The sequence below is a fragment of the Phacochoerus africanus genome, chromosome 4 (genome assembly GCF_016906955.1).
Source record: "Phacochoerus africanus isolate WHEZ1 chromosome 4, ROS_Pafr_v1, whole genome shotgun sequence".
Taxonomy (NCBI): Eukaryota; Metazoa; Chordata; class Mammalia; order Artiodactyla; family Suidae; genus Phacochoerus; species Phacochoerus africanus.
The window spans coordinates 33,829,294-33,838,329 of NC_062547.1; the positions used below are offsets into that span (position 1 = coordinate 33,829,294).

At 36.1% G+C, this 9,036-nt stretch overlaps 1 long non-coding RNA gene across 1 annotated transcript in view; it reads right to left on the bottom strand.

The window, feature by feature from the left end:
- LOC125125284 (uncharacterized) overlaps window positions 1-6,181 on the bottom strand; it is a 71,909-nt gene extending 65,728 nt beyond the window's left edge. The window contains exon 1 of the long non-coding RNA XR_007134403.1: window positions 6,035-6,181. This is a non-coding gene — a long non-coding RNA (uncharacterized LOC125125284). The remainder of the gene's footprint in view (window positions 1-6,034) is intronic.
- Between the last annotated feature and the right edge of the window lie 2,855 nt (window positions 6,182-9,036).

Sequence of the window (9,036 nt, forward strand, 5' to 3'; positions counted from 1 at the left end):
GACTTAGCAAAATGGACTTTTTGTATCCAAGCATGTGAAAGGGGCAATCAGCCTACCCACAGGTATATATTAAGAAGCATTCAGGAGTTCCCTTAGTGGCTCAGCACTGACAAACCCCTTTGTGACTAGTACTCATAAAGACATGGGTTCGATCCCTGGCCTCACTAAGTGCATTAAGTATAGGTCTCAGACATGTCTCGGATCCTGCATTGCTCTGGCTGTGGTATAGGATGGCAGCTACAGCTCCCATTCAGCCCCTACCCTAGGAACTTCCATATGCCTCAGCTGTAGCCCTAAACTGCACCCCCCACCCCTGCAAAAAAAGAAGCATTCATATTTGGTTGAAAAGTCAGAGTAAATGAAATCATTGATGCAGTATGAAACTGAATACATCTTAGATGAAAACAAAAAGCTGAATAGAAAAATACCTGCTGAAAATATTTATAAGGAAATTAGACTTTGAAACCTTAGGTTCGGCATTATAAGATTAACTTATACACATATAAGGTTTAGAAGTATCATTTATATTTATTTTACTTAACCAAAATCAGAGCCAGTAGTTCAACAGGTTTGTATAGCCATAAATGTTGTGCGGAACCCACTGGCTTATTTGTAAATAAGCTTGGGAATGAGCTGTTTCTATTTAAAGTGTGAAAAACAAGTTATTTCACTTAAAAAGAGTAAGTCAGAGTTCCCACTGTAACAGGGTGGGTTAGGAATCTGACTGCAGCGGTTTGGATCACTGAGGAGACCTGGGTTCAATCCCTGGCCTGGCACATTGGGCTAAAGGATTTGGTGTTGCCACAGCTGTGTTGTAAGTCCCAGCTTAGGCTCACATTCAATCCCTGCCTGGGAACTTCCGTATGCTATGGGGTACAGCCATTTTAAAAAGAAAAAAAGGAAGGAAAGGGAGGGAGGGAGGAAGGAAGGAAAGAAAGAGAAAGAAGGAAGGAAGGAAAAAAGGAAAGAAAAAGTCAACATTTAATGTTCCATCACATTTTACATTTTAGTTATGCTTTGTTCATGGCAACAAGATTATAAGCTCTATGAATGTCTCTTTTTTTCCCTTGCATTCCGAACACCTAACACAATACCTGGTCTTGTGTTTTCCTGTATTCAAGAAGTCCAATGGGACACCCTACTAGTAGTTCGTATTTGGCATTTCCCAGGGGAAAGCAAGCTGTTTAATTTAGGGGAACACAACTCCAATGCTGCACAAATGGCACAGTGATTTTTTTTTTTTAACCAGAAGTAAAAAAGTGATTTATTTCTTACAACTATCTTTTAAAATAAGTTCTGACTTCTCCAAAGTGGCCTGGGTCATATGTTCTGTATCTCTCAGGTGGTGAGTCATATAACTTGAGAGGTGTATGCCATTTTTCCCCTCTGTGTAGGCAGTGGGACATGTGGCTTTGCCATTCTTGGTGAAGCTCTCATTTTAGCCCTAAACATTGAATTGTTTAATAATAACTTTGGTTGAAATTTTTAAAAATCACATCTTAACATATTGAACTTTCCTTTAATGTCAGGATTATTAAATAATCACCTAGAGTTATAATTGTTTACAGGGTATTTTTAGCTATAAGTAAAGAATTGTTTTTCTTTTGCTGAACTGAAACTCATGCTACACATCTGCTAGACAGCTTGTATTAATCCTGTGTAAGTTTACCCCTTCAGTATGCTTAGAAGTCTGGGTTCTGTACTGTAGTCCCATTTTCCTATGTCTATTGACTCATAGAAGAAAGAAAAAGTAATCATATCTTATATGTAAATAAATTATTTTTTATGCATAGGAATCAGATGAAATTATGATTATCTCTAATTGTCCAGTATAATTTCAGTCAGAATTGAGGAACTGAGATGCTCTCGTTATTTGAGTTTGGGACTTAACCATTTTTTAAAAAGTCTCTGATTTAAAGACTTTTTGATTTTGACAGCCATTGCTGAAAACTGGTATTGAACCTTGGAGTAGGAAGGGTAACAGTTTCGAATAACAGTTTCTCATCTGTCCTTCTATACAGTTCTGGAATCTATTCTATGGTGTTACTTACTGTCTCTTCCTGAAAATTTTAATGGATAGGAAATTAATGTCTTTGCAAGATACCACACCCCTTTAATGGAATGCTGTGTTAGAAAGTTCTAATTTATGTTGAATCCAAACCTGGCCCACAGAAACTCTGGACCATTGGTTCTATTTCTGTTCTTGAAAGCAATAAATCTGTATCTTTTGCTCCCATTTTATCACTTACGCGTGATATAAAATCTGTTGTGCTGTATCATTGACCATATTACAAGTACTTGATAATATCACTGGGAAACATCTAGTTCCGGGATTGATTGCATATGTTGTGTGAGTCAGAAATGCCTTCAGCTGCAAGGAAAGGAATACCGAACTCACAATAGCTTAAGAAGTGAGGGCCGACTTTTTCACATACTAGAAACTGGGAAAAATTAATTGCTGATGTTTATTCAGCAGCTCAGCAATACTCAGGAATGTTTTCTCTGCAATCTTCTAGGTCTTCCTTGTCTTTCTTATGTTCAAGACAAGAAAGGGAAGTGCAAGGTTTTCCCCAGATGTATCTCTCTTTTTTCAAGAAGGCAAAAGCTTTCCCAGAAATACTCTAACCAGACTGTATGGCTTATTTATGATTTTGTTCCCAACCCTGAACAGAATGTGGCACCCAGTGAGTGATCACTAAATGTGAAATTAATACATGATATCTTACATCAACATCACCATGTGAGGGAAACTGTGGCTTTAGAGGAATTCAGACCACAGTGAGGATAAATATAAAAGCAAAATATAAAGCAATCAAAAAGTTTCACTCCTTTTGAAAGAGAAAAGAAGATACTAAAGTGAGACTTTTGTAAATTTATTGGCTTCCTTACTTTCTAGTTACTTAAACTGGTAAAGGGGGCTCTAATAATACATATTTGGTCACAGTTGTTTTTTGAATAAAATAACAATAGTAAACTTAAAATACATGATCAATAAGTTGTTTGTGGAGGTTTTCATGTGGAACTCTTCAAAGACAGGAAATATTAACTGCTTCCAGGAAGGAAAAAAAACCTGGGAACTTGTTTGAAATGTAAAATCTCAGACCTCACCCCAGACCACCTGAACCAAAATCTGTATTTTAACAAGATCCCCAGGTGATTTGTAAGCAACACATCCCTCCATCTTTTCTCCCTCCACCACCGATTTTTCATAATTATATTATTATAAAACAATTGCTCTATTTTAAATAATCCTACTAAGGAATCTTTATTATTTTTATAATTATGTAGATATCATTCATACAGAACTAAGTATGACTTGATCCAAGGTGAAGAAATGTAATACACGACATCAGAGTTTACACGTTGTCATTTCAGGTACTATTGGCCTTTGGAGCCACATTGTTTTTTGTTACAGAGGGTCATCCTGTGCATTAAATGCCAGTAACCAGTCCTACTCCACCTGTGAAAACCAAACATGTCTCCAGACATTGCCAACTTTTCCTGGGGGCCGTTTTAGTCTCCTGTTAAGAAACAATGAAGACTGCCCTTTGACAAAGAAACTTCCAAGCAGCTTCTCTTAATTTCTTCCTAGTTCTTCCTTTATATCCAGCGACCCTATTTACAGTATTTCATTTGGTCTACTTACATCCAATGTATTTTTTATCTTATAACTGTATCTTCTTGAGTAATTTTTTAAAATAAAGGGTGTGTGGACAGTAAACTTTCCAAGCTCTTATCCAAAAATATGTCACCTTAGCTCTTAGTACTTATTACTATTTTGGCTTAATATAGAATTTTATATCAGTATCCTTTCCACCCAGAACTTTGAAGACATTGCTTTATTGGTTCATGCAGCATTGATAGTATGAAGTCTGATACCAATGTTATCATTATTTCCTATATATTTAGTTATAAATATGCTATTTCACTATATAGATTGTGTTATGTGAAATCACCAATATTTGGCCATTTTTTCTTACAAACTGACAATTTTATATGGATGAATCTAAAATTTACCTTGTCTTTATCTTTCTTGTCCTATACTTCCCTTTTCCCTCTTGGTGTCCTTCTTTGGGATTATTTTTATTACATTTTTTCTCAGTTTGAAAGTATGGATTATTTTACTACTAGTAATTACATTAGAAATTACAACATGCATCACTGACTTACCAAAGTCTAATGACTTAGTATTTTTATCCCTCCTAGGCAAAACGAAAGTCATTACACACTCCTTTTACCCCCTCCTGACTTACACGCTTTTTTTGTCATATATGAACTTGTCGTATTTTGTCCTCTCCATTTACTTACAAATTTATTATTATATACAACGCTTTTTTAGATTTATTCTCATCATTTTACATTTTGGTTGAATTTCATTCCTTCTATATCTTCTTGCTCCCTTAATGGACTCTTCTTTTTGCCTGAGAACACCCTTTAGTCTAGTTCCTCTAGATTCTGAGTTTTTATTTACCTGGGGCTTGTCTTATTTCACTTTTATTCTTGTGTGTGTGTGTGTGTGCGCATGTGTGTTTTCTTTTTGGCTGTCCTACAACGTATGGAGTTCCTGGACCAAGCAAGGATCAGGTCTGAGCTGCAGTTGTGACCTACACTGAAGCTGTGGCAATACCAGTTCCTTTAACCCACTATGCACGGCAGGGGATTGAACCTGTGTCCTGGCCCTGCAGAAAGGCCACTAATCTCGTGCCGTAGTGAGAACTCCTGTTTTTGTTCTTTTTAAAATTGATACATAATTAACATATAACAATATAATATTTTAGGTGTATAGCATAATGATTTGATATATGTGTAAATCATGAAACGATTACCACAGTTAGTTAACATCTCCATCACCACACATAGTTACTTTTTTTCTTGTGGTAAGAATTTTAATATCTACTCTCTTAGCATCTTTCAAATATGCAACCCATTGTTATTAGCTATAGTCACCATGGTGTACATTATATCTCTAGAACTCATTTATTATATAACTGGAAGATTCTACCTTTTGATTAACTTCACCATTTCACTTTACTATTGATGAACATTAACTAGTTATAGAATTCTGGGTTGCCAAGTGTTTTCTTTTAGTACATAAATGACTTCATTCCTTTGATTTCAATTTTAGCTCAGGGGATATCAGTGTCAATCCTACTCTTGCTCTTTTAAAAATAATCTGTCTTTTTTGGGGGGTGTTGTTAAAATGTTTCTCTTTATCTTTGGCTTTATACAATTTTGCTATATGTGGATGTAATTTTTTCATTTCTTTTTAATTTTTTAATCATGTGGAAATCACCGGACATCTTGAATCTGTGCATTTTATCAGGGAGATTTTCAAGGAGAATTTTTAAATATTCTCTTTAACTGCTGTATTCTATCATATTCATGACACTATCAATTATAACTTGTGCCATTAATTTATGTAACCAAGAACAGAAAAAATAAACCTATGCCCAGTTACATAAACTCTGACATACACCCTTGTCATTTAAATTTTTATCTTATACTTGTTATAGTAGTCCTTCTTTATTAGACAAATTATGTTATACATCAGTGTTCATACCTGTATTAGTCAGGAACCTCCAGAGAAACAGAACCAATAGGATGTGTATATTTATAGATAGAGATTTATTTTAGGGATTTGCTCATGTGTTTGTGGAGGTTTCATGAATCCAAAATCTGCTGGGGGAGGCTGGCCAGCTGGAGACTGGAAAGTTACAGTTAGAGTCCTAAGGCAGTCTGTTGGAGAATTCCTTCTTGCTTAGGGAAAGTCAGCCTTTTGTTCTATTCAGACCCTCAGGGGATTGCAAGAGGCCTACCCACACTATGGAGGGCAAGCTACTTTACTCCAAATCTACTGATTTAAATGTAAATCTTATCCAAAACAAAATAAAACAAACAAACAAACAAAACCACTTCATAGAAACATCCAGAATAATGTTTGGCCAACATCTGGGCATTGTTGTTTAGCCAAGTTAACACATAAAATTAACCATCACAATATCCAACAAGGAAAATAAAAGCAAAATAAAATTACCTAGACAAGTATTCCTAAAATTTCTTCCCATGAAAAATCCAAGTCTTCTGCATCATTTTTGGCTGCTGTCTCTGCACAGCATTTGCTTGAAGATTTCCTTCATGGATGAGTGATGGGCTCTTAATCTGGCTTTGAACTTATTTAGAAATAACCTACTACTGACTTGTCCTTGGAAAATGTTGTTAAATATGTCCAATTAATCTCCTTCACCCATTCTCCTTAACTATTTGTTTCCTGTTGGATGAAAAGAGTGCTTCGCTATTGTCTCTGGCATTTTCCTCCAAGCCACTAACCCCCATTTGGAAAGTTTTGATATTTCGATGTTTTTCACTTTTGATATTCATAAACACAGACAATCATAACTGATAACTTCTGTTGTCTAAAATGTGGGGAAAAAAATGTGCCTCAACTGCAGCAGTGAAATAATTGGTAACCTCTATGTTTTCTTTCTCTTCTCTTTCTGGGTCTCCAGTTAAATGAGTACTAAACCTATATATTTAAGCATCTTTCTCCCATATCTTCCATCCTTTCACTGATGCTAAATCATACTTTTGGGATCCTTAATTTTCATTATTGCATTTTTCACTTCTAGTATTTCTAGCTGGTTCTCTTGCAAATTCAAAAATGGCCTAATTTTTATGGTCTTCAGTTACTTGCCAGAATTTTTGTTTGCCTTTTATCTCCAGGAATATTGCAGGTATTGTTTTGTAGTTAGAGTTTATAAAAAGATAAAGGGCCTTTTTATTAGCAGAAAACACTATGTGGAATAAAAGCCTTTTGGCATGACTTATAACTACATACAGTGTACTGTAAATACTTACACACAGCAGATCATAGAGGATTGATGATGGCTTCTGCTGTCAGTTTCTTGTTCTTCCCTGCTGAGGAAGTACTAGAGCTTAGTGGTTACAAGCAAAGTAAATTAGACAGACATGCCTTTGAGTTCCAGCCATGAAATTTTGGATAGTTACTTTACTTCCCTGAGTTTTGCTATCTTTATCAATGCAATTAAGATAATAACAGTGGTGATCTCAAAGGGTTGTCTTGGATCAAGTTGAAGTAAGTATAGATCAAGAATACAGAGCACTAATATAGCACCTGGCACAGAGTCAACATTGGATAAATGCCCTCTATAAGTATCAGAAAATTGGTGATTACCAACCCTTCATCTGGGACAGTCTTTGTCTTCCTTCAGGAATCATGCCTTGCAGTTGCATGCACATCACTGGTGCTGTGATATTGACTGTTTCTTCCAGGATTTTTCCACTGAGTCTTGAGCTTTGATGATTTGCCCAAAAGTTTGTGCTTAAGGTACATCTTTGATTTCTAGGCCTTTATCCACTCATGTACAGCCTAGTAAGTTTTGCTTCCTTCCATCCTGCTCTGCAAGCTGCAGCTTTCTGTATCTCTAGTGGGAATATTCTCATCTGCAAGAGTTTTGGTAATTGAGGGGGTAGAGAGGAAGAAGAGAGCAGTTATGGGAGAAATTGAGGGGAAAAAAATACACATTCCCTCTGGCAATACAAGTCACTTCCTCTGCAGGGTCTAAATCAGAAACAGATCCTCCAGTCTACAGAAACAAGGGTGCTGAGATAATTTCTGGGCCATTCCACACACCTGACTCCCAAGAGAGATCCACAGGTGTTTCCATTGTACTTTTTATTTATACACATATTTCAAATCTACAAGGGGAGGGCGTGTGCCCACTGGTGCAGCCTGAGAGGACTACGTCGGAACCCTGGGCCATCATAGAAATAAAAAATGTCAGCTACTGTGTGGAAGATTGGGTTCAATGTGGACTAGCCCCAAGAGTTCTCGTTGCTATAAAAATGCAAAATTCTTAAGATGACATCTTTTTATTTGCTTGCTTTCTCCATAAAGTTGACTACAAATAAGTACCAATTAGTTGGGTTTAGGGTAATAAAAAATGTAATTTCTGTAAGGATAGAAGTCATGCTTCACTTATTTCTGTGACCCTGGGGCTGCCCCTGAGCCTGGAACATTATCGCTGCTTTTTAATGCATAAACACTGGTATTGTTGCATTTGGTCTACTCCAAATGACCTAATCCATAACTAATGGGAAGTAACAACACATACTTTATTACCTCCAACATAACTTTTGATGAAGAAAAAATAAAATACTTCTAAAAATGCTACTAAATAGTGTCAAGATATTTACTACCATCATAATTTATATATCTTGAGAACTTTAGTAATTCATTTCTTCCGTTGGAGCTGTTTGTTTCATTCTCACATTATATAGTGAAGATTAATATTTTGTAAAGAAATTATACTTCTTTCTTTAAAGATTCATATTCAATTTAATCTATAACATAAAAACAGATACTGGTCCCAAACCCTCTTGAAGGAAAAGTTCATTGTGCTGTTTTGTTGTTGTTGTTACAAATGTTTTTCCCAGGCTTTGCCTTGGTGATAAACACTCAGAAATATTTAGTGCCTGGCGGTATGCATAGCTCTAAAAGAAACGTGATTGTGGTCATTTGGGGCAGAAATCAGATCCCACTCATTATTAACTTTCTCCTTATCCAAGGCTAACCCCTCCATCTGTGGTTTGGTCCCCTGCTGAAACGCATTCCATCGGGTATACCTTTTGTAACACTTGCCTCCCTATCTCTCTCCTTCAGGCTCCTTTCTCATAACTCAGTTCTTTAGTTCAATATGCTTCAATGCCTAACACAAAGCTGGGCACTGGGACAGATGGAAAGAATACTAAAACACTATCTTGGCTTTTATACTCTAGAAGCTCACAGTATAGTTTGAGAGGTTGTTATGTAAATAAAATATCGAAGTACATATGTGTGGTTATAAAGGCATCTGAAAGTTGCCATGGGAGCAAATATGGTCTGGTACCTCATATGACCTAAAGCAATTACAGTCCTCTCTTCTCCCTTTTACTGTAAGCTTCTTGAAGTAATATTAACATACATATATCTTGCTAAGTGTCAGGCACTGTGCTCAGTGCTTTTATCTACATTATCTC